The sequence below is a fragment of the Salvelinus fontinalis genome, chromosome 16, assembly GCF_029448725.1.
Source record: "Salvelinus fontinalis isolate EN_2023a chromosome 16, ASM2944872v1, whole genome shotgun sequence".
NCBI lineage: Eukaryota > Metazoa > Chordata > Actinopteri > Salmoniformes > Salmonidae > Salvelinus > Salvelinus fontinalis.
In genome coordinates, this window is record NC_074680.1 from 37,131,658 (window position 1) to 37,158,051 (window position 26,394).

Below are 26,394 nucleotides of genomic sequence, written 5' to 3' on the forward strand. Positions count from 1 at the left end.
GTCTCTGATTGGGAGCCATATTTAAGGCGGCCATAGGCATCATGTCATTGTCTAGGTCTGTGTCTGTGTCTAGGTTGCATGTTTGCATTTCGTTCGGTTCTAGCTTCACGGTCGTCTATTTGTTGTTTTGCTTCGTTCGTTTTCTCCTAAATAAAGAGAAGATGTGTAAGGGCTGTCTCTCTCCTCATCCTCGGACGAGGAGAGGAGAGAAGGATCATCAGACCAAAATGCAGCAGTAGGGAAATAGGCCATCTCTTTATTTGAAAAAAACTATGATGGCAACACGAAAAAACAAAACACTTTCAAAAATACAAAACAAGAAAACGACGTTGACGAAACCTGAACATAAACTTACATAACTAAACGTAAACTCACGGACAGGAAACAGACGACATCAAAATAAACGAACAGCCAAACAGTCCCGTATGGTACATACATTCGACGACACAGGAGACAATCACCCACAAACAAACAGTGAGAACACCCTACCTAAATATGACTCTTAATTAGAGGAGAACGCAAAACACCTGCCTCTAATTAAGAGCCATACCAGGCAACCACAACCAACATAGAAACAGATAACATAGACTGCACACCCAAAACACATGCCCTGACCTAAACACATACAAAAAACAACATAAAACAGGTCAGGACCGTTACAGAACCCCCCCCCCCCCCCCTCAAGGTGCGAACGCCGGGCGCACCAGCACAAAGTCCAGGGGAGGGTCTGGGTGGGCAGTTGACCACGGTGGTGGCTCCGGCTCTGGACGCTGTCCCCACACCACCATAGTCACTCCCCGCTTCTGTCTTCCCCTCCCAATGACCACCCTAAAACTAACATCCCCTAAATGAATGGCCAGCACCGGGACAAGGGGCAGCACCGGGACAAGGGGCAGCACCGGGACAAGGGGCAGCACCGGGACAAGGGGCAGCACCGGGACAAGGGGCAGCACCGGGACAAGGGGCAGCACCGGGACAAGGGGCAGCACCAGGATAAAGAGCAGCACCGGGACAAGGGGCAACACCGGGACAAGGGGCAGGTCCTGGCTGATATACTCTGGCAGATCCTGGCTGAGGGACTCTGGCAGATCCTGGCTGAGGGACTCTGGCAGATCCTGGCTGAGGGACTCTGGCAGATCCTGGCTGAGGGACTCTGGCAGATCCTGGCTGAGGGACTCTGGCAGGTCCTGGCTGGACGGCTCTGGCAGGTCCTGGCTGGACGGCTCTGGCAGGTCCTGGCTGGACGGCTCTGGCAGGTCCTGGCTGGACGGCTCTGGCAGGTCCTGAATGGACGGCTCTGGCAGGTCATGGCAGGACGGCTCTGGCTGGTCATGGCAGGACGGCTCTGGCTGGTCATGGCAGGACGGCTCTGGCTGGTCATGGCAGGACGGCTCTGGCTGGTCATGGCAGGACGGCTCTGGCTGGTCATGGCAGGACGGCTCTGGCTGGTCATGGCAGGACGGCTCTGTAGGGAGGAGAAGGAGAGACAGCCTGGTGCGTGGTCTAGGCACTGGCTGCGCTGGAGAGGAGGAAACAGCAGGAGAGAGAACCCGGAGAGACAGCCTGGTACGGGGGGCTGCCACCGGAGGACTGGTACATGGAGGTGGCACCGGGTCCACCGGACCGTGAAGGAGGACACGTGCTCTTGAGCACCGAGCCTCCCCAACCCTACCAGGTTGAATGGTCCCCGTAGCCCTGCCAGTGCGGCGAGGTGGAATAGCCCGCACTGGGCTATGCAGGCGAACCGGGGACACCACCTGTAAGGCTGGTGCCATGTACGCCGGCCCGAGGAGACGTACTGGAGGCCAGATACGTTGGGCCGGCTTCATGACATCCGGCTCGATGCCCAACCTAGCCCTCCCAGTGCGGCAAGGTGGAATAGCCCGCACTGGGCTAAGCACGCGTACTGGGGACACCGTGCGCTTTACCGCATAACACGGTGTCTTACCAGTACGACGCCTTCTACCTCCACGGTAAGCACGGGGAGTTGGCTCGGGTATCCTACCCGGCTTTGCCACACTCCTCGTGTGCCCCCCCCAAGAAATTTTTGGGCCTGACTCACGGGCTCCCAACCGCGTCGCCGCGCTGCCTCCTCATACCAGCGCCTCTCAGCCTTCGCTGCTTCCAACTCCTCCTTGGGACGGCGATATTCCCCTGGCTGAGCCCAAGGTCCTCTACCATCCAGGATCTCCTCCCAAGTCCAGGAGTCCTTGTTGCTCTGTTGAGCATTCCCTTGCCGCTTGGTCTTAGCGTGGTGGGTGATTCTGTAAGGGCTGTCTCTCTCCTCATCCTCGGACGAGGAGAGGAGAGAAGGATCATCAGACCAAAATGCAGCAGTAGGGAAATAGGCCATCTCTTTATTTGAAAAAAACTATGATGGCAACACGAAAAAACAAAACACTTTCAAAAATACAAAACAAGAAAACGACGTTGACGAAACCTGAACATAAACTTACATAACTAAACGTAAACTCACGGACAGGAAACAGACGACATCAAAATAAACGAACAGCCAAACAGTCCCGTATGGTACATACATTCGACGACACAGGAGACAATCACCCACAAACAAACAGTGAGAACACCCTACCTAAATATGACTCTTAATTAGAGGAGAACGCAAAACACCTGCCTCTAATTAAGAGCCATACCAGGCAACCACAACCAACATAGAAACAGATAACATAGACTGCACACCCAAAACACATGCCCTGACCTAAACACATACAAAAAACAACATAAAACAGGTCAGGACCGTTACAAGATGTATTTTTTACATGCTGCGCCTTGGTCCTCTCTCTCTCCCTTGGTCGATCGTGACAGTTGCGGTATTTGTTCTAGACTCCATAGTATTATTAAAGGGGATTTGGTGGAAGTGGAGTATAGCCGACTGTACATGGTGATGATAAAGTGGTACAGATGTAGGATCTTCATTTCAGCCAGTTTGCTACAGTAGGAAACTAATCCTGCAGCAACAGGAAATGTTAATTATTATGTGGATTATAATTAATGGACATTTTAGTAGGGGTTGATACATTTGTCATAAGGGAAAATGTTGTTTTACATTTCAAAGTTGAAATTACAAACTTCAGAAGACTTTTCAAAATGTAAATACATTACAAGTTTGACATTTCCTGCATTGCAGGAAAGTTCTCGTGCAACACAGTGTTCATCCTACATCTGCAGTAAGCACTGAGCAGAGATCAGCACAGAGTGACATTGTGACTAATCTCCACAACATGATCTCTGTATACGTTGATGGCCCTGTATTACTGATTACAAGAGGATTTGTAGGAAAGAGGCCAGGGTGAAACAATCAACTCAAACCAAAACCCAACCATGAGTCAGTCAGTCAGTAGTACTAACCTCCTACCTCACTGTGTGAACAATGAGCTTTTTTTCCTAGCCATACTGAGCTAAACACAAAAATATTATGCGATAGAGGTAGAAGAAAAGGTATATCATTGATTTTACCCACTTCCTCACCCACACAGAGTCAATGACACATTAGAGAAATAAAAGAGTGGCTGGTCTTTTGACCTTGTGTGTTAAACAAACAGCAGATGGTAGAGATTCAGAAGCTCCATTATCTGGTGACCAGGAGTGTTGTTCCTCACAGAGCTTCCCACAGAGTCCCTCTCTCTGAGGCTGTGAGGGAACGTCATGCACGGCAGCACACCTACTAGCCTTTCCTTTCCCACTGCAGACAGCATACCTACTAGCCTTTCCTTTCCCACTGCAGACAGCATACCTACTAGCCTTTCCTTTCCCACTGCAGACAGCATACCTACTAGCCTTTCCTTTCCCTCTGCAAACAGCATACCTACTAGCCTTTCCTTTCCCACTGCAGACAGCATACCTTCTAGCCTTTCCTTCCTCACTGCAGACAGCATACCTACTAGCCTTTCCTTTCCCACTGCAGACAGCATACCTTCTAGCCTTTCCTTTCCAACTGCAGACAGCATATCTACTAGCCTTTCCTTTCCCATTGCAGACAGCATACCTACTAGCCTTTCCTTTGCCACTGCAGACAGCATACCTACTAGCCTTTCCTTTCCCACTGCAGACAGCATACCTTCTAGCCTTTCCTTTCCCACTGCAGACAGCATACTTTCTAGCCTTTCCTTTCCCACTGCAGACAGCATACCTACTAGCCTTTCCTTTACCACTGCAGACAGCATACCTACTAGCCTTTCCTTTCCCACTGTAGACAGCATACCTACTAGCCTTTCCTTTACCACTGCAGACAGCATACCTACTAGCCTTTCCTTTCCCACTGTAGACAGCATACCTACTAGCCTTTCCTTTACCACTGCAGACAGCATACCTACTAGCCTTTCCTTTCCCACTGCAGGCAGCATACCTACTAGCCTTTCCTTTCCCACTGCAGACAGCATACCTTCTAGCCTTTCCTTTCCCACTGCAGACAGCATACCTACTAGCTTTTCCTTTCCCACTGCAGACAGCATACCTTCTAGCCTTTCCTTTCCCACTGCAGACAGCATACCTACTAGCCTTTCCTTTCCCACTGCAGACAGCATACCTACTCGCCTTTCCTTTACCACTGCAGACAGCATACCTACTAGCCTTTCCTTTCCAATTGCATGGCAGCATACCTACTAGCCTTTCCTTTCCAATTGCATGGCAGCATACCTACTAGCCTTTCCTTTCCCACTGCAGACAGCATACTAGCCTTTCCTTTCCAATTGCATGGCAGCATACCCACTAGCCTTTCCTTTCCAATTGCATGGCAGCATACCTACTAGCCTTTCCTTTCCAATTGCATGGCAGCATACCCACTAACCTTTCCTTTCCTATTGCATAGCAGCATACCTACTAGCCTTTCCTTTCCAATTGCATGGCAGCATACCTACTAGCCTTTCCTTTCCAATTGCATGGCAGCATACCTACTAGCCTTTCCTTTCCCACTGCAGACAGCATACCTACTAGCCGTTCCTTTACAATTGCATGGCAGCATACCTACTAGCCTTTCCTTTCCAATTGCATGGCAGCATACCCACTAGCCTTTCCTTTCCAATTGCATGGCAGCATACCCACTAGCCTTTCCTTTCCTGTTGCATGGCAGCATACCCACTAGCCTTTCCTTTCCAATTGCATCGCAGCATACCTACTAGCCTTTCATTTCCTATTGCATGGCAGCATACCTACTAGCCTTTCCTTTCCAATTGCATGGCAGCATACCTACTAGCCTTTCCTTTCCCACTGCAGACAGCATACCTACTAGCCTTTCCTTTCCTGTTGCATAGCAGCATACCTACTAGCCTTTCCTTTCCTGTTGCATGGCAGCATACCTACTAGCCTTTCCTTTCCTATTGCATGGCAGCATACCTACTAGCCTTTCCTTTCCTGTTGCATGGCAGCATACCTACTAGCCTTTCCTTTCCTGTTGCATAGCAGCATACCTACTAGCCTTTCCTTTCCTGTTGCATGGCAGCATACCGATTAGCCTTTCCTTTTCCGTTGCATGGCAGAATACCTATTAGCCTTTACTTCCTTCATCCACTTTCCTTTCCCACTGCACCGATTCACTCCCATTCACTGCACATACACTTTACAACAAACAATTCCACACACATACATGGGGGAACAGAGGGTTATATACACGTCACGTAATGAGGGAATGTAAACCAGGTGTATGGGAAAACAAGACAAAACAAATGGAAAATGAAAGGTGGATCGGCAATGGCTAGAAGACCGGTGACGTCGACTACCAAACGCCGCCCGAACAAGGAGAGGAACCGACTTCGGTAGAAGTCGTGACAATTGGAGTGATAACATTACGATCCTCCTCATAATACAAAAAGACAATTACATAATTTCATGACAGCCCATAATTTTATTTAGCCAGGTAAGTCATTGAGAATTCCCTTTGACAATGCTGGTGAGGCCCTATACATTCAGGTGGCAAGGAGAGGACTACTTCCATGCTGGGTCTCCATTGTAAGGGCTCCAAAAGGAGGGGAAGGCCCAGGGAAGGGTTGAGAATACTGGGGTATAATAGCACGGCAGGGTGCTACTGGGTAGGGGTCAACCAGCCAAGGCCCTGGAGAGGAAGTTTTTTGCTAGCTGCCCTCAGGAAGTTACCTAGCTAACTCTGCACTTAGACGTTAGATACCTTTCATCTACGACAGCTAGTTTGTGTAAGATCCATTTCTGTATGTAACAAACATACCAAAGCAAAGTACTGAAATAGGTGTCCATGAGCAGTCAGGTAAAACACACACAGAAAGTATGATGATATGGATGTTATCAAAACTCAGTCATATAGCTTACTATATGCTAACAGGTCGAACGGGTAACTAATTCATTTCCCATGATTGCATGTTCTGTTTGGTAATTTCACACCCTCATGAATAGTCTAACTCTCCTGACTGTATAGCCTACCTATTACATTTTTGTTGATAAAAAGTCTGAATAGCACCAAAAAACAGCAGCAACGTTTTTAAGGCCCTTATGTAATTAATAGCACTTTGATTTAGACAACCTTGTCCTCACCCTCTGTTAATTGCACAGTGACCTCTGCAACTGGCTCTCTGTGTTTGTTACTTATGATAATAATGCAGGGACACACTGGACATTTGAAATTGCATACTGGTAATTACAGAACTCTAATTACACAGTGCCAGATGCCTGCCTTTCAGAGGCTACTGCAGAAAGCCTACTGAACCGGCTACATACCCTTTAAACACGAACAGAGAGGAAAGTGCCAGGGGATTAAAGTACTCTATAGGAAGAAAACCATTGAGACACATAATTCAACTGACGGAATAAATAATTTAGATAACACATTATTTAGATGTATTTGTACTCTGATAGTTGAGTTGCATTTGATAGTTTGAGCATCTGTCATCTGTTGGGGACTGTCCAAATAATGTATGACCATAATTAAAAGTATATAGTGGTCCTCGGGTATATTTTTCACATATTTTTTTAATTAATAACTTTAAATTGTTACTAAGAATAAAAAGTGCCACACAGTCCTTAGAAATGTTGTGTGAAATGTTGTGAGGAGGGATCAAGGGGGACCCAGTGTCCGCAGAGCGACAATAGGGGTTTGATCTTTATGCATTGCAGCGATCTTCCATCTATCCATCAACCCTTTTCATGTTTAGAACAGTTCCCAGTTAGTTGTGATCAAAACTTTACCACAATTACATGTTTTGTCGCTCACTTCCCAGCGAGAGGCCGTGGCTGTCAATATCATTTTTGGCCTCCTTTATTTAAGGCAAACAGTAGGCGGTTCACTAATTACTTCGACTAGAGTTGAAATCGTACATTTTTTCATACAAGGTGGTGCCACTCTCAGAAGAAAATACTGTTATTATCCTTATATGATGATATTGTAAAGTGTTTCCATAAAGTTCAAATCACATTGCAACTTACAAGAGAGTGAAAAATATTTGATCTATGACACTCAAAATCACTCTCTAACCCTCTTTGGATCAAAATGACAGAAACAAAGTAAACATGATCTATGACCACAGGAAACAATCTACTCCTAAACATTTCCATTTAGTAGGATTATGTATCATTGTGAGCAGAAACTGAACCTAGTCCCAGAGATCTAGACCCCAACAATTAGAACAACACGAGTGTCTGAAAGAGAGTGGAAAGAGAAGCCTCCTGATTTCTCTCAGGTTTCTCCCGTTTGGAGCTTGTCCATCAGCAGAGTTCAATTATCCCCTAGCCCGGCCACTCTCTGTTAAAACACTACGATGTTTACATGACTTTGGGTGTTGTTTACACTTGAAGGCCCAAACATAAAAGAAACATAGATACATTTAGGTATATCCTGTGCCTTAAGAACACAAATTCATGATTGTGGAGCAATTAAAGGAGCTATTGTTTGACTGTTGTTTCTAGCTTTTGTGGGTGGTGGTGCTGGTGTACTAACCACTTCTCAATGTGAACTGTGTCTCAATCTCCTTTTCTCTATTGCTCCAGATGTGTCCCCTGGGAAGTGGATTAGTGTGGAGGTAGATAGCACTGATGTATGAAACTGAATTGGATTCTCACTGAGCGAATGAACAACCCTGAAAACACAACACTGAAAACACAACCCTGAAAACAGACAGATGACCAGCAGCCATGCCTGTTTCATTATTACTTCAATATCTAAAATGGAGTTTGACATTAATAGGTCAAAGAAAATGTTTTAACAACATGTTCTTGAATATGATTGTAACTGGTGCTAATGTCTATGGTGCAAGACGGACTTTCTATCCAGAAAAATATTTTCAGAGTTATAACAAAGCGGTCACCACCCCGCCTCTGTTTTGGTAATTTAACTGAGGGATGGGCCTGCAGAAATGTAACCACTTTCAAATTCATAGACAGAGCTATGGATATCAAAATTATAGTTATAACCATGTTTTGACGTTATACAATGTTTGTTTACATTTACGTTGTTTACAAACATTGGAGTAAAACAAGCGTATATTTTGGGTTCTGATGAGGTACGACAGTTGAACAAAGCTCATTAGGCATTTATGAGTTATATTCTTCAACAATAAATTGGTATGCACATCATTCATTTATAAGTCCAAAAATGGATGTAGCAACTGTGGATTCTAGCTTTAAGAGAGAAAATCAAATGGCATTCATATTGACGCGTCCTTCTCAATTACTCTTAAAATGTAAACACATTGGAATGATTGAGGTCACCCAGCTTGGACTGTGGCCAGTATCAGTAATGATTGTGATTCTCAGATTTCCTATATTCATTTTCAAGCGGTGTGTGTGTGTGTGGTGCACTGATAATTGTGACCATTGATGTACATCGTAGGTCCATCTGCTTGGCAGAGAAGTAGATCCTAAACCATCTGTGTTCCCAACACATTGATATGGATAGGTATTGTCTGGGAAAGATCACCTCGGGTGGTACGTTACTACTACTCTACACACACACACACACACACACACACACACACACACACACACACACACACACACACACACACACACACACACACACACACACACACACACACACACACACACACACACACACACACACACACACACACAGCTTCGTTAATATAGTTGTGTGCTCTCACACCATTAGAAATATACACTGGATGTGAAATATTGTAGACAAAGAGTCTCTCACTGATTTCTCACTCGCCCTGATCAGATCAGTCACACTTGGATTACAGATAACCAGGGACTGAAGTGATGCATTATTCTATTTATTCAGTCTGTTATTATAAAATGTGTTTAAATGAACTCATCTGACCCTTCTAAAATGGTTGGTATTTCAATTCCTCCTCAACATGTATTGATACTTAGAGTGTGTCGCAGTAAATCAAAAAACATTTGAGACTATTTTCCATCACAGCTTGTGCGGGTATCTTCTAACAGTTGAGAGAGAGAGTCTGTTTTATTCCGGACCGGTAGGAAACCTAGCAGCTTGAGTGGGCTGGAACCTTCAATGAGGTTATGATAGTAACACATGCTTAAATAAAGAGCGTCATTAGGGATTAAAATTGTGGCTATTTTTATAAATGCTTTTAGGATTTATTTTCTTAAAGATATCTGAGATGGTGTAAGTTTTGGCCGAGGAGGACTGTTTGGAGAAGCACGAGCCAGCTGCTCTACAGGGATTCATACCCAGGGTTGTTTATTCACAAGGCAATAACCATTAAGCATCGGCCCTCTCTGCTTCTCCCTTCCTCACTCCTTCCCTCCCATACAGTCATGTTTGGGAAACTCATCGTTTTCTTAACCTCCCAGTATCTCTCAGCCTATCTCTCTGTCAGCCACTACACCTGATTCTGTCTAAAAACGCAACATAATTTCGACATGACGGTTGAACTGCTCTCCAGCATCCCGAGATACATCTGTACACATGGGGAAAATAGAATTTGTATATAGCGGCAGCGGGGAACTCTAAAACAACCCACCCCCTCCACCCCTCTAACTCCTTCCAGCCATTTTCCTGAGGACTAAAGACATCCCAATGGATGTGCTAAAATCCCCGCTGTGCCTGGTCCTTTAGCTGTGGACCTGACACAAAGCCTCACACCTCCCGGTCTGCTCTGCTCTGCTGTGCTCTATGGCTCAGCGGCTCACAGTGGCTCTGGCCTGCCTGGCCCATCTCTGGCTGGCATCTCCCTCTCCTCTGACATCTGCTCGGGGTTGAAGTTTCAATCACGAGGGGGGCAAGGGGAGTCAATCTGCTCTTTGAGAGCGTAAAAAAGAGAGAAGGTTGCCTTTCATGGTGGGGGTGGGGATGATAAATGTACAGAACACGCCACATTGCGTCCATCTTCTTCTTCTTCTTCTCTTTTTGCTGGCAGCACCACTGGGGTGCTATATCTCCTACCCCCAACTGAAATAGAAATAGAAATGGAATGCTGTCTTTCATATCCTCCTCCTCCCACCACTCCTCTCCAGATTGACAGACAGGCCTCAGACAGTTCAGGTGATGAGGAGGAGAGAGTGAGAATGGAGATCGAGAAGGTGCCATGTTTGAACACTTCCTAAAGAAGGAGGCATCATGATGCTCTAGTCTCAGTGCAAAACACTGGTCTCCCAGACTCTGTTGGCAAATCACTAGGATTTACTATTTAAGGATATGACAGATTGTGTTAATGTGTCTATTTCACTTTTCAAAATTGAACCATAGAACCGTTTTCTGAGTCTTTATTTATGTCTGTGAGGAATAACACATTTATTGATAGAGGAGAGCAATATAAATCATGTTCCTGTCATATGGCAGATGATGCATGGTTTTGGATTGAGCAAACCTTTCTGTAACATGTAGATAAATAGTTAGTTTGACTGTAGATTGGTTCTCACATGAGGAAATTTATGAATATGTGCTTAGACATTTGAATAAAATTGAGCTTGAACCATTTATGATCACAGTATACGTCTGCCTAAAATGTAGGTACAGGAATAAATTAACAATATCCATCTTCAATAATTCTACACCTTGCCATAGTTAAAGTACTTTTGCCCTAGTTTTGAAGATATTGAAACATCTATCCCCAAAATACACCCAACTAGACGAAATAACACCACAGATTATAGTTTTAGGACAATCCCCTCTTTGTATTTCTCAAAAATATCAGTTCTCCTCCACAATTACCTTATCTTTTTGATGAATTCGTTAAGCCTCTTTAAGTCGTTAAGTAGCTTCAGTAACTTGCTCCACTGGCATGTCACGGCTAGAGGAGGGATAGGGCCACAGAACAACGATTGTTTCACCCCCATGTAATTCCAATCTCAGTCACCTGAATACAAGTGATATTATTCTTCAGGAGGAAATTGCTGTGAAATACTTGTGGGTTATGTAGCAGATTACAGGTGGAACAAGATTAAGCCTTAGCGAGGGACTTTTAAGAGGCAGTTGAGTTAGCTTTTCTCTGCTTCTCTGGATGCGGTTCAGATCACAGACACAATATGATTTACAGTTTTAGAAAAATGCTAACTATCATTAGTACATTATTACTGTTGTTGTTTTTAGTACAACTAAGAAGTTTCCCTTGTTTCCATATAAAACATTTTGGAACTTGTTTCTGCTATTACCATTTTAATACCTTCTATTTAATTTATGCTCATTTTCATAATATTTGAATCAAATTTGAATAAGCACAACTTTGTTATAATCTCTTGGATGTGCAAACCTTATTTATGTTATTTTAGATATCCATTTCTGTGATCTGAAAATGTCACTATGCAGTGGTTGTACCAACGTTGCTACTTTACTGTGTCATTACTTCATGAATGTAGCTACATCACATCAACACTGAAAACAGCTCCAATCCCCATGGTACCATCAGCACAGCCTATTCAGCCAGACAAATCCATTAGGTAAAGATAGTTAACTGTGGTACCTAATTATTCTCAAGATAGAATTATCTAGGCAATGTGTTGATTACATGAGAAAAGATCGAACAACTGCATTCATTTTAAGTTGCTTCTAACTTGTTAATTAAAAGGGAATGTCAAATCCAGTCATGATTAATTTTGGACCCGTCAGCGAGTAAATTTGCTTCCCAGTAAATGATGTATGCTTGGGATATGCAGTTGCAGATACAGTGCCTTTAGAAAGTATGCATACCCCTTGAGGTACTGCAGAATCAGCTGTGTTACAGTCTGAATTCAAATTGATAAATATATTTTTTCTCATCCATCTACACACAATACCATATAATGATATAGTGAAAACATGTTTTTAAAACTTGTTTCTAATTTATTGAGAATTAAATATCAGAAATACAGACATATCTCATTTACATAAGTATTCACACTCCTGAGTCAATACTTTGTATAAGCACCTTTGGCAGTGATTTCTTTCTGGGTGAGCCTCTAAGAGTTTTCCACAATTGGATTGCAACATTTGCCCATTATTCTTTTCAAAAGTCAAATTGGTTGTTGATCATTGCTAGACTATTTGCAAGTCTTGCCATAGATTTTCAAGTAGATTTAAGTCAAAACTGTAACTCAGCCACTCAGGAACATTCACTGTTGACTTGGAAAGCAACTCCAGAGTAGATTTGGCCTTGTGTTTTAGGTTATTGTCCTGCTGAAAGGTGAATTCATCTCTCAGTGTCTGGTGGAAAGCAGACTGAACCAGGTTTTCCTCTAGGATTTTTCCTGTGCTTTAACTCCATTCCATTTATTTTTTATCCTGAAAAACTCCACAGTCCTTAACAATTACAAGCATATCCATAATATGATGCACTACACTTGAAAATATGGAGAGTGGTACTCTGTAATGTGTTGTATTGAATTTGCCCCAAACATAACACTTTGTATTCATAACAAAAAGCACATTTCTTGCCACATTTTTTGCAGTTTTACTTTAGTGCCTTGTTGCTAACAGGATGCATGTTTTTGAATTTTTTTATTCTGTACAGGTTTTCTTCTTTTCACGCTGTCAATTAGGTTAGTATTGTGGAGTAACTACAATGTTGTTGATCCATCCTCAGTTTTCTCCTATAACAGACATTTAACTCTGTAATTGTTTTAAAGTCACCTTTGGCCTCGTGAAATCCTTAAGCGTTTTCCTTCCTCTCCGGCAACTGAATTATGTAGGACGCCTGTATCTTTGCAGTGACTGGGTGTATTGATACACCATCAAAAGTGTAATTTAAATTCTTAGTGAGGCATTGGAAAACCTCCCATGTCAAATCAAATCAAATCAAATGTATTTGTCACATACACGTGTTTAGCAGATGTCATTGCAGGTGTAGCAACATTTTTGTGTTTCTAGCTCCAACAGTCCAATAATATCTAACAAGTAATATCTAACAATTTCACAACAATACACACAAATCTAAAGTAAAGAAATGGAATGAAGAATATATAAATAAATATTGTGGTTGAATCTGATAATTTTATGTGTGGGGTAGTCATTATAAATCATGTTAAACACTATTATTCCACACAGAGTGAGTCCATGCAACTTATTATGTGACTTGTTGAGCACATTTTTACTCCTGAACTTATTTAGGCTTACCATAACAGAGGGGTTGAATTGACTCAAGACATTTCAGCTTTTTATTTTTTATTAACTTGTAAAAAAATTATTATAAACAGAGTTCCACTTTGACATTATAGGGTATTGTATGTAGGCCAGTGACACAAAATCTACATTTAATCAATTTTAAATTCAGGCTTTAACACAGCAAAATGTGTAAAAAGTCAAGGGGTGTGAATACTGTATGTTATTTACTGCAGGGCTGTAGACTGCAGTTTTTAAATAATTAGTTGGTTATAATATAGAGAGAACTCTGAACCTTATAGGATAAACTTGTTGATGCTTTTAAACGGACCATACAGCGAGGGTTCAAAATAAATTGTCATACAGCTTATAAGGACACAAACAATCACAGGAAAGTCACTATAGATGATATTTACATTGATGTACAGTAATTTATGACATCACCCTTATGTCAATTTGTAGTTATGGGTTATTTTGTATTTGTTTTATGATTGTTTATTTTCATTGTTGTTGATATTGCCCCTTTTGTTTATTAACATTCTGAAACTCTTTAAAGTAAGCTATATTCCACCTTTGTTGAAGTGACTCACTATAGGGGAAGAAACACTTACATTCAGCATCACTCCGTCAAGGGAAATACAGTATTCTTTCTAACAAGATATCTACATATACTGTATTTCAGGATGCTGTGTATCCATGGAAATAATCACAATTGATTGAAACATTTGAGTTTGGAAAACATTGGGGTAAGTTGAGCTGCAGAACAGGACAGGGAAAGCCGGGAAACACAATTGAACACAATCACAATCGCTTTTTTGTCTTTTAATCATTTTAAGCATATTTTAACTCAGGCTTAACACCTAACAAACACTTTGCAGTTTTTTAAACACATTTAACATAGGCCAGGCATCATTACATCATGTCCTAGGGATAATACCTTGCATTACACCGTGGAAGAAAACGCTTCAATTTGCTCAACTTGCAATTGGCTCAACCATTGGCTCAACTTACCCCAAGGCGAACCTTTGTACTATATTAGCCCACACAGCTACAAGGATGCACTTTCATACTAGGTTTATGACCTCCTATTTAAGCTTATAGAGACCCCAACTCATGTACAGTATAGAAAAATCTTAAAATGATCTACTTTGGTTTAGATATAAGCATTACAAAACTAACGCAATAAATTCGACTTGCTTACCACTTTTTCTATGTGATTTCTTCCTTCAAAGACGCCATGAAAAGGCCTCTTCCTAAATATTTGGTCAAATGATACATTTTGTATATGGTTTCCTAGAAACAAGGTTGGCTCAACTTACCTTGGCCAACTTACCTTACCTACGCCATAATGGTAAATTAAACTATGTTTTTAGAAATGTTTGCTAATTAATTAAAAATGAAAAGCTGAAATGTCTTGAGTCAGTCTTTGTTATGGTAAGCCTAAATAAGTTCAGGAGTAAAGATTTGCTTAACAAGTCACATAATAAGTTGCATGATTACCAAATTTCAAGGCAACCAAAAAGAAGGCACTGGCTGTCATTGGCGACCCCTCCCACCCTCTACACCCTCAGTTTGAGAGGCTTCCCTCTGGCCGGTGTTTCAGAATGCCCATGGCCAAGAAGAACGTGTTCAAACATTAATTCGTTCCTTGTGCTGTTGGACTACTAAATGCAAAGTAAATTGTATATGTACTGATCTATCTAGCGCAGTTACGACAGTGGTCGTTTGTGAGTGAATGTATTAATGTCCTCTATGTTGTTAGTGTATGCAACATGATGGACTGACTGGTTTACATGTGTTTGATGTGAGAATGTATGTGTATGTGATTTGTTTAAGGAAGGTGATGCCAAAGAAAAATGTCTATCCTGGATGGACAATAAAGTTCTATTCTATTCTATTCTATTATATTCTATTCTATGGACTTACTCTGTGTGCAATAATAGTGTTTAAAACACTATATTTGAATGAATACCTCATCTCTGTACCCCACATATACAATGATCTGTAAGGTCCCTCAGTCGAGCAGGGAATTTCAAACAGATTCAACCACAAAGACCAGGGAGGTTTTCCAATCCCTCACAAAGAAGGGCACCTATTGGTAGATGGGTAAAATTTAAAAAGCAGACATTGAATATCCCTTTGAGGATGGTGAAGTTAATAATTACACTTTGGATGGTGTATCAATACACCCAGTCACTACAAAGATACCGTCGTTTTTCCTAACTAAGTTGCAAGAGAGGAAGGAAACCACTCAGGGATATAACCATGAGGCCAATTGTGACTAAAAACATGTAGAGGCTAGGGGGTGCTGTTGTCACTATTTATGTAAATCGTGTAATTTTTTTAACGGCTTCCTACTAAATTCTTGATCGTACAATATGCATATTATTACTATTATTGGATAGAAAACAGTCTATAGTTTCTATAGGCGTTGGAATTTTGTCTCTGAGTGGAACAGAACTCATTCTACAGCAATTTCCCTGACATGGAGTCAGATTTCACACATTTTGGCCCCTGATCTGGTGTCAGTTTAAAGGCCACTGTTATAGCTATGAGCATACAGACACTGCTTACGTCTTCCCCTGGATGCCTTTACGTGATGACGATTTGAATGGTGTCGATTACCCAATCACAGCCACTATAAATAAAAAAAACCTGTAGGTAGGAACTCTTTTCCAGCTGCGTCAGGCGCGCGGTGGCCACCGACCCGCACTTGTTCCAAGCATTAGTGTAGGGAGTAATATTTCTCCGGTCATGTTTCTACTCGTTATAGGAGTTAAAAACATCATAAGGTAGTTAATTTAAACCGTTTTATAGCAATTTATACCCGTTTAGTGCGATTTTGGGACATTTATTTCTGAGACACTTTGAAGCGCCGGGCAGGTTTCCAGTTCATGCCGAACGCAGTGGGCATTTCCACATGGCAAGAGGACAGCTTTCGACCAAAGGACGATTAGACCCAAGAAAGGATTCTTTGACCAAGATTCTGATGGAAGAACAGCTCAAAGTAGGAACAATTTATTATGATAAATCGTGTTTCTGTCGAAAAATGTTAATGGCTTAGGACGCCATCTTGTTTGACGTAGCTTCGCCTGGCGCAAACTGTATTGAAAAGTAAGGATAATTTAAAAAATTTAATTCCGCGATTGTATTAAGAATTAAATTGTCTATCAATCGCTGTCCACCCTGTATTTTTTAGTCAAGTTTATGAGTATTTATGTATAAGACTAGATCACTGTCTAATATGGTGCAGGACATTTTCTGACCAGCTGAGCTACTTTTGTCATTGTCTAACCATGATTTTGGTGGCTAAATATGCACATTTTCGAACAAACTGTATATGGATTGTGTAATATGATGTTACAGGAGTGTCATCGGAAGAATTCTGAGAAGGTTAGTGAAAAAATTAATATATTTTGGCGATGTTTACGTTATCGCTCTCTTTGGCTAGAATCAATGCTCTGGTAACGTTTGCATATGTGGTATGCTAATATAACGATTTATTGTGTTTTCGCTGTAAGACACTTAGAAAATCTGAAACATTGTCTGTATTCACAGGATCTGTGTCTTTCGATTAGTGTATGCTGTGTATTTTTACGAAATGTTTGATGATTAGTAATTAGGTAAACACGTTGCTCTATGTAATTATTCTAGTCCATTTGTGACGGTGGGTGCAATTGTAAACTATGACATCTACCTGAAATATGCACATTTTTCTAACAAAACCTATCCTATACCATAAATATGTTATCAGACTGTCATCTGATGAGTTTTTTTCTTGGTTAGTGACTATCAATATCTTAGTTTAGCCGAATTGGTGATAGCTACTGGTGTTGGTGGACAAAGAAAAGATGGTGGATTATGCTAATGTGTTTAGCTAATAGATTTACATCTTTACATATTGTGTCTTCCCTGTAAAACATTTTAAAAATCGGACATGTTGGCTGGATTCACAAGATCTGTGTCTTTCATTAGCTGTATTGGACTTTAATGTGTGAAAGTTAAATATTTAAAAAATATTTTTTTTTTCAATTTCGCGGCTCTGCCTTTTCAGTGGGGGTGGGGGGGGGGGGGGTGCCGCTAGCGGCACCCCAGTCCTAGACAGCTGTGAGAGCAGAACATTTTGGTTGGATCACCAACATCATAGTTACTCCACAATACTAACTTAAATTACAGAGTAAAAGAAGGAAGCCTGTACAGAATAATAATATTCCAAAACATGCATCCTGTTTGCAATAGGGCACTAAAGTAATACTGATAACAAATGTGGCAAAATAAATACTTTATGTCTTGAGTACAAAGTGTAACGTTTTGGGCAAATCCAACACAACACAACACTCAGTACCACTCTTCATAATTTCAAGCATGGTGGTGGCTGCATCATCTTATAGGTATGCTTGTCATCGGCAAGGACTAGGGAGTTGTTTTAGAAAAAAGAAAAATGGAATAGAGCGGAAAACTGGGTTCAGTTTGCTTTCTAACAGACACCGGGACACAAATTCACCTTTTTAGCAGGACAACCTAAATACACTGGAGTGTGACATTGAATGTTCCTGAGTGGTCTAGTTACAGTTTTGACTTAAATCGGTTTGATAATCTATGGCAAGACTTGAAAATGGCTGTGTAGAAATGATCAACAACCAACTTGACAGAGCTTGAAGAATTTTAAGAAGAATAATGTGTAAATATTGTACAATCCAGGTGTGCAAAGCTCTTAGAGACTTACCCAGAAAGACTCACAGCTGTAGTCGCTGCAAAAGGTGATTTTAACATGTATTGACTCAGGGGTGTGAATACTTACCGTATGTAAATTAGATATTTTTGCATTTCCTTTTAAAGAAATGGGCAAGAATGTCTAAAACATGTTTTCATTATGTCATTATGCGGTATAGATGGATGCGGAAAAAAATCGATTCAATCCATTTTGAATTCCGGCTGTAAAACAACAAAATGTTGAATAAGTCAAGGGGTATGAATACTTTCTGAAGGCACTGTACCGTATGTCTTCAACAGGCATAGCTAAATTGTGTTTCTCTAACAATTGCATTATGAAAGCTTAATAACATGTCACCTCCAGAAGACGCCAAAGACACTAAATATTCCTAGTCAACCCTGTCAATGAACTGAAAGGTACAAATATAAACAGTTGCTAGGACTAAATTCTTAGAAGGGTCTCTTTCTCTCTCTGCAGTTCTCAGTCCTTCAACAAGGTACTTATCCAGGTAAATATCCAGCTGTGTCTAAGAAAACTAAGTCATATTAAAAATAATCAATGCAAGTTGCACAGGGCTCAGTTATTTTGAAATTGTGTTGCTCTGAGATGCCAGCTTGATATAAATAATTCCATTGAAACTCAACAGAAAGATACAAATGAACTGCTTTCAAGTTCTAAGAATTGTATCTGTAACCCAGAGTTAATCCCTGTTGATGCCTTAGCCAATCAGAGGGATAGTAGGGGAAGGGAAAGGAACAAATGACAATAGCCGGGGGCGGGAGTTTTTAAAATGTTATTTCTGGTTAATAGCGGACAGCTTTGGCCGTTTTCTGTAATGTATACTGAACAGAAATATAAACGCAACATGCAACAATGTCTAAAATTTTACTGTTACAGTTCATATAAGGAAATCAGTCAATTGAAATAAATAAATTAGGCCCTAATCTATTGATTTCCAACAATATCCAACAACATTGCACAGCCATTGAAGAGGAGTGAAGCATTCCACAGGCCACAATCAACAGCCTGATCAACTCTTTGTGAAGTAGATGTGTCGTGTTTCATGAGGCAAATGGTGGTCACACCAGATACTGACTGGTTTTCTGATCCACGCCCCAACCTTTTTTTAAGGTCAACCCAGAGAATCGCAAACTTGCTCAATGGGTGACATGTGTTGAGTATGCAGGATATGGAAGAACTGGGACATTTTTCAGCTTCCCGGAATTGTGTACAGATCCTTGCAACATGGTGCCGTGCATTATCATGCTGAAACATGAGGTGATGGCAACGGATTAATGGCACGACTATGGGTCTAAGGATCTCGTCACCGTATCTCTGTGTATTCAAATTGCCATTGATAAAATGCAATTGTGTTTGTTGTCCTAGCTTATCCCTGCCCATACCATAACCCCACCGCCACCATGGGGCACTCTGTTCACAACGTTGACATCAGCAAACCACAGCAAACTGCTAGCCCACATGACGCCATACACATGTTGTGCTGTTGTGTGGCCAGTTGGACATACTGCGAAATTCTTTAAAACAACGTTGGAGGCGGTTTATGGTAGAGAAATAAACATAAAATTCTGTGGAAACAGCTCTGGTGGTGTAACGGTTGCTCTCCTCCTCTTCGTCTGAAGAGGAGGAGTAGGGATCAGACCAAAACGCAGCGTTGTATGAAGACATAATGAAGATTTATTAAAGCAAAGACGAACACGAAAAACACTTGGAAAATTACAAAACAACAAAACGACGTAGACAGACCTGAACATGTGAACTTACAATATAACACGAAGAACGCACGAACAGGAACAGACTAACCAAAGGAACGAAAACGAAACAGTCCCGTGTGGTGCGACAGACAGACACAGGAACAATCACCCACAAACAAACAGTGAGAACAGCCTACCTTAATATGGTTCTCAATCAGAGGAAACGTAAAACACCTGTCCCTGATTGAGAACCATATCAGGCCAATAGACAATGAACCTAAACATAGAAACACATAACATAGAATGCCCACCCCAACTCACGCCCTGACCAACTAAACACATACAGAAACAAGGAAAACAGGTAAGGAACGTGACAGGTGGACATTCCTGGAGTCAGCATGCCAATTGCACGCTCCGTCAAAACTTGAGATCTGTGACATTGTGTTGTGTGACAAAACTGCACATTTTAGAGTGGCCTTTTATTGTCCCTAGCACAAGGTGCACCTGTGTAATGATAATGCTGTTTAATCAGCTTCTTGATATGCCACCCCTGTCAGGTGGATGGATTAATTTGGCAAAGGAGAAATGCTCAGTAACAGGGATGTAAACACATTTGTGGACAACATTTGAGAGAAATAAGCTTTTTGTGCATATGGAACATTTCTGGAATCTTTTATTTCAGTTCATGAAAAATGGGACCAACACTTGACATGTTGCGCTTATATTTTTGTTCAGTGTAAATATCTGTTGTGTATAGTATATGAATTGTATAAATTGCTAAAAAGAGTTGATGATCGAGTGACGAGACCAGGTAGCGACTCTAGATACCAGGACATTCTAGGATTTCCTCTGAGTCTCGTGAAGAAACTAAGTTTGCCCTCCGCTTCCCACCACTTCACTGAATATGACCACTTTCGCCTGCATTGAAACTCCCCCTCTAGAAGCCACACACACACACACTGCCCACCTAGCAAAATGTTGTTGAAAAGACATTGAGATGACTATACCAAACATCCAATCTACGCTCGGTTTTGGTTGAAAACGACTTGAAAAAAATGTAATTTCAACGTACTTGCATACACATGGACCAAGTATCAAAGAAAATTTGATGAACAATTTTATTAACAATCATACATCACTCCAGTATTTACAACATTCAAATGCTAATTGTCTTTATCCACTGAAGAAGCATGACTCAAATCACCTACTCATATTTCAAACATCCAGTGTGACAGTTTTAATTTTTATGCCTCACCATTAAGTGAATTATTGCCAATACATATTAACAAAGGGGTTTCCATTCCGTTTTTTATATTTAAAATGTATATTTCATGTAACATTTAGTCATCATAATTATTTATGCAACCAACTGAGAATGTGTTTGTACAATTATATTGTTTAGAAACAATGGAGTAAAACAAGCTTATATTTTGGGTTGGACATTGCATCCTATTCTTAGTCTTTTAAAAGTCTTTTTTTTCCCAATTTTTGCCTAAATGACATACCCAAATCTAACTACCTGTAGCTCAGTCCCTGAAGCAAGGATATGCATATTCTTGGTACCATTTGAAAGGAAACACTTTGAAGTTTGTGGAAATGTGAATTGAATGTAGGAGAATATAATACAATAGATCTGGTAGAAGAAAATACAAAGATAAAACAAACCGATCTTTTTCTACCACCATCTTTGAAATGCAAGAGAAAGGTCATAATTCTAGCCATCACTCTGGTTGTAATTCCGATAGTGTCCAGCAGTGTATGTGCAAAGTTTCAGATGGATAACTTGAAGTATGAGTGAACAACGAGACTTTTAGTGTGAAGTCCCCAGGTACATTTGGACAAATCGTGAAGGAGACATTCGCATTCATATTCCATTTTTATGCAAGAATATTGTCAAATCTGTATACTTGGACTTTGATTTAGCTTCCAAGTATTAGTAGCTATATTATAAGTTCAACATTTGCAAAACAAGCAGTTTTCATAACTTCATAACTCTGAATATCCTTATAATTATTGTCCAAAATGAAAAGGCATGCTGTCGTACAAGGTTAGTAGCTACATTTTACGACATATACATGGTCCCGTACTACCATAAAGAGTATGTAAAGCCCAGTATGGGACTCCCGTAAAGCCCAGCTCATTGGCTATCTAGCTAGCTTTGTTTGACCCCGATTGGTGCTTATTTGACAAAGATACAGTCGTTCAAGTGATGGCCGCCCGCGTCATCAGCGTTCCATGAAGGCGTCACTCTCTGACCAAACATGGTGTCCTATAGGATATACTACACCCCTAATGAAATAGTGAAGTGTTGTTACCTTCTAGGATCTCTGAGGAATAGATACGAACGTGATTTGACTTGTTGAAATAACGTTTAGGGTGCGATTCTCACAGATTCCTTCTTCTGCAAATTGAGTGGAAATACAAAATCGATCATGCATGCTATATGAACCTTTTTAGGATATGAAAAAGGATTTTATCTAACAAAACAACACTTCATGTTATCTCTGGGACCCTTTGCATGATAAATCATAGCAATATATCAGAATGTAAGTACTCATTTCACCTTCAGAGGTGAATTTATCAAACCTATCGCGGTGAAAAAAGTGTTTTGTTGTTAGGAGCTCTCCTCAAACAATAGCATGGATTTTTTCGCAGTAATAGCTACTGTAAATTGAACAGTGCACTTATATTAACAAGACTTTAAGCCTTCAGCCGATATAAGACACTTATATGTACCGGCATCTGTTGTTTCTCTAAAATCTGGGATCTTGACATAACGCGCTGTCCCGTTGACGGAACACTGATCCGTCAACACAATGGCAAACCAACGCACCAACCAATCAACCAACTCTTGCAAAATTGAGACTTGGATTGTGTATGAGTGCCATTCAGAGGGTGAATGGGCAAGACAAAATATTTAAGTGCCTTTGAACGGGGTATGGTAGTAGGTGCCAGGCGCAGCGGTTAGAGTGTGTCAAGAACTGCAACACTACTGGGTTTCTCACACTCAACAGTTTCCCGTGTGTATCAAACATGGTTCACCACCCAAAGGACATCCAGCCACTTGACACAACTGTGGGAAGCGTTGGAGTCAACATGGTTCAGCAGACCCAACAAATTGAGGCTGTTCTGAGGGCAAAAGGGGGGTGCAACTCGATATTAGGAAGGTGATATTAATCCTTTGAACACTCAGTGGTAAGTTTAGTATTTTCAACCAATCCAAATTGAAATCAACAATGCATCAAAGGATTTAACTAGTGAAAACTGAAACAAACAAATGGATCAAACAACGACTAACAGTTCAACCCCACTATTCAAGCCTGCTGAAGGTGTGGTGCTGTGGTAACCCCCCCTTCCCCCCATGGCAATAACCAGGGGCATGCTTGAAGTGGTCGCGCACAGCAATGCGTATGTCATGCTCTGTGGCCTTGCCGCTCCATTTCTTTTCTGCAACACAGAAACAAACATTTAGTTATATTATATAAAACACAAAGTAATGGATATGTAGAACCAATGGCCTCGGTAACATCAGGCACTTAAATGCGACTTTTATTATCCGTTCACTCCAAGCTGCTTTAGGTCTGAACACACAAAAGTCACATGGTGCTCACATTAGGTTTAGATCTGCCAGGATTGGCATTGTGTTTGGAATTTGACATACAGCACAAAAAACAAAGGCTTCCAAAAGGGTTTTGCGGCTGTCCCCATAGGAGAATGCTTTTTGGTTCCAGGTGGAACCATCTTTGGTTCCAGGTAGAGCTATTTTGGTTGCTCAAAGAGTTCTCCTATGAGGACAGCCGAATAACCTTTTTTGGTTGTTGATAGCACCTTTTCTCCAATCGTGTGGTCTGGACGCAATCAGGCCACCAAATATGCATAAGCAATGTAAAGAGATGCGGTGAATGAGTGGGGAATAGTATATTCCACACAAATAACTTTCATAATAACAAAGAACAAATGTGTATGCCTGAGGGGAAATAAACTTTCCCACAGCCAAAAGGGTTGGGAAATGACAAGAATAATCGACGGACAATTTGCACTAATGTAAATTAACATACTGTAGATGATGGAACATACTCCCTTTTGCTTTTGAAATGAACTGCAATGGTGACAAATGCTTAACATTTAAAAACCATGTGTGATCTCTCACCTCACTGGCTGTAGAAGGGTTCTTCCTAACCAGTCCCTCAACAGCTCTCTGACTGAACTCCACCCTCACAGGGTCCTCAGAGGAGAGGAAGGCTGGGGAAAGATAGAGGGATGGAAGGATGAATGGATCAATCATTCAACAAGTCAGTAAAATAAAAATAGCTTGGATAAGCTTAAATGTCCATCTCCCACCCATAGAGACCGATATAATGTATCTTACCCGCCAAACAGTCTCGTAGGTAGTGTGGCGGGGCGGCTTTGCTCATCTCCTGGTCACTAGGGGGTGAGTGAATCATCACTGGTTCATACACACACAGGACAGGGACATAGAGCCTAGTTAATACAACACTACTATAAAGAGAAATAGAAATGGCGTCTTTTTTGTAGGCACTAACTCCGCCTTGGTTCGTTGGACAAATCTTAGTGAAATGAATGGCGTTTTTGGAGGGTTTTTGGATAAACGCCGACAGTAAGGACTGTGGTAAACACAGGCTTAGGAGATCTTATACATTTTGTTCTATGAGATAATCTTCATCATCTTCAACATCACTTTTTGTGATTTTTGAAGCATTTATGTAATGATTAAAAGCACATAAATACGTCATAATTCATAATGGTCATGTTTACTGACTGATGTTATCTCACAGAGCAAAACGTATAAGATCTCCTAAGCCTGTGTTAATAGCAGACCTTATTTTCAGCGTTTATCCCAAAACCCTATTCTTTCACCATAGGAATGGCTGAACGAACCAGAGGTAACTCATTTATTGTTTTCCTTCTTAACTGCCCATGGGAAGATTAAGTTGTAATGATTTGAATTAAATATAAAACTCCTGATTTCTGGGCCCCTGAAGCAGCCTGGGATGGTACTGCCTGAGAGCGTACAGTCTGCCCTTTGACCTCTTGAGGAAGATCCAATCTGTCATCAAGCTGCTCCGTTTCTTCACCAGACAGTGGAGTCATCAGTGAGAGCAGCTCCTTGGTCTCCTCATCCTGAGGGAAAGAAACACAGAACACACACCCTTCCCTGCGTCCTAACACAGGACTCATAACAAGGCAGTCATAGCCTACTGTAGGGGTACACCTCAATAGTCTACATTGGCTTCCTCTATCTCCTTTCTTTCATTTGTACATTCAACAGCAGATAGGTGAAAGCATTATTTGTTTTCACCGATTCATTTAGATCAGTAGGAGCAGGGAACATAATATAGTGAGAGTGAGCCACTTCAGACTATTGACATGCACCCTAAACCTTCGTTTAAGGTGCTATACTGTACTGTACCTCCAATTTAAGCTTGGCTCAGTTGACAGGGGAAAGGACATGAGGGTTGTGATTATTAGACACCAAACAGAAGAAAACGGACTTCAACAAGGCAGGACTACATGGACACTTCCCATAACAAAACACTCATAGTTGTTTTCCATAGGAAAAATGTTTTACATTTCTCAAATGAATACCGGAGGCAGACAGGTCAGAAAGTAGTGTGAAGAGCTCTGATCGTGTGACAGTTCTGTGGCATAGTGTTGGGGGTGTACCTGAGCGTAGCTCCTGTTGCTCTGCATCACTCAGTAGTCTCACACAGCAGCAGAGCCTGGCTTACATAGAGCTGCTGCTCCACAGGGGGTTGGCCGAGGCCTGGCACAGCGACCGCAGCACTTGGACACACAAACAGTCACACACAATCAATAACACCGTCATAAATACACATACAGTATCAGTCAAAAGTTTGGACACACCTACTCATTCAAGGGTTTTTCTTTATTTTTACTATTTTCTACATTGCAAAATAATAGTGAAGACATCAAAACTATGACATAACACACATGGAATCATGTAGTAACCAAAAAAGTGTTCAACAAATCAAAATATATTTTATATTTGAGATTCTTCAAAGTAGCCACCCTTTGCCTTGATGACAGCTTTGCACACTCTTGGCATTCTCTCAACCAGCTTCATGAGGTAGTCACCTGGAATGCATTTCAATTAACAGGTGTGCCTTGTTAAAAGTTCATTTGTGGAATTTCTTTCCTTCTTAATGTGTTTGAGCCAATCAGTTGTGCTGTGACAAGGTAGGGTTGGTATACAGAAGATAGCCCTATTTGATAAAAGACCAAGTCCATATTATGGCAAGAACAGTTCAAATAAGCAAAGAGAAATGACAGTCCGTCATTACTTTAAGACATGAAGGTCAGTCAGCTATGCAAAATCCCAACTGTTACATGACATACCTTGTGTAAATGCTCACCAACATCATGTTGATCTGTGAAAAAAAGCAAAAAGCAAAAATGAGCCATGGAATGGCAACATATTGTAAAAACCATTCTGTTGATATTATCTTACAATG

The 26,394-nt window shown here is 41.3% G+C and overlaps 1 protein-coding gene and 1 long non-coding RNA gene across 3 annotated transcripts in view; both read right to left on the bottom strand.

Moving 5' to 3' along the window:
- Window positions 1-21,046: 21,046 nt before the first annotated feature.
- On the bottom strand, window positions 21,047-24,549 carry LOC129813106 (uncharacterized). Its single transcript, XR_008753114.1, has 3 exons — window positions 24,270-24,549; window positions 24,051-24,142; window positions 21,047-23,347 (listed from the first exon to the last, which is right to left on the bottom strand). It is a non-coding gene; the product is annotated as an uncharacterized LOC129813106 (long non-coding RNA).
- Window positions 24,550-24,748: 199 nt separating this feature from the next.
- Window positions 24,749-26,394, bottom strand: part of LOC129813094 (serine/threonine-protein kinase D1-like) — a 99,998-nt gene continuing 98,352 nt past the window's right edge. For both annotated transcript variants that reach the window (XR_008753112.1, XR_008753113.1), the window contains 2 exons: window positions 26,279-26,310; window positions 24,749-25,705 (listed from right to left, as the gene is read on the bottom strand). The gene's annotated coding sequence lies outside the window, so the exon portion shown is untranslated. The remainder of the gene's footprint in view (window positions 25,706-26,278; window positions 26,311-26,394) is intronic.